The following is a 610-nucleotide window of genomic DNA, read 5'->3' on the forward strand; positions in this document are numbered from 1 at the left end:
TACATGAAGCAGAGGAGGATATCTGCGTACATCAATCAACAGATAGTCCTTAGAATGACTCAAATGACAGAACATGAGGAAAATGTGAAAAGCTCCACAGCTCTGGGGTAAAATTTCCCTTGTACTCATTTTTATTACAGTTCAAAACTGAAAGTCTGTTCAGCAGAGTTCATGACATATCAACTCATCTGAACTGAAGCATGAGTTTTCTAGCATTCAGACTGGAATCTCTAAGGGCTGAATGGTCTCAAAAGGCAACTGATTCCCAGCAGTTTTGATCCTTAACCAGGCAATGCCTGAACATTTTGATTGCTTTTATCTTCACTGGGAAGATCAGCTTAGGCTGAAACAGAAAGGCACGCATGGTGTGCAAACCATGTAGAAACACAATTGTTTTAAAAACTCACAAAGGTTTATGGCTTTTTTTTTCACATAATTTTACCAGATAGCTCAAAGGTTTCATTTAAAGACTGGTCCCTGATTGATTTTCTTGTCTTCTTTATCCACTAAACATGTACATATACAAATCATGATTTTAATTTTAAATCTATCTAGTCTCTGATGGTGTATGACTGGCCATGCAAACATGCATTTATGGATGCAGCTTCAG

This window comes from Falco punctatus, assembly GCF_963210335.1.
Source record: "Falco punctatus genome assembly, chromosome: 5".
Classification (NCBI taxonomy): domain Eukaryota; kingdom Metazoa; phylum Chordata; class Aves; order Falconiformes; family Falconidae; genus Falco; species Falco punctatus.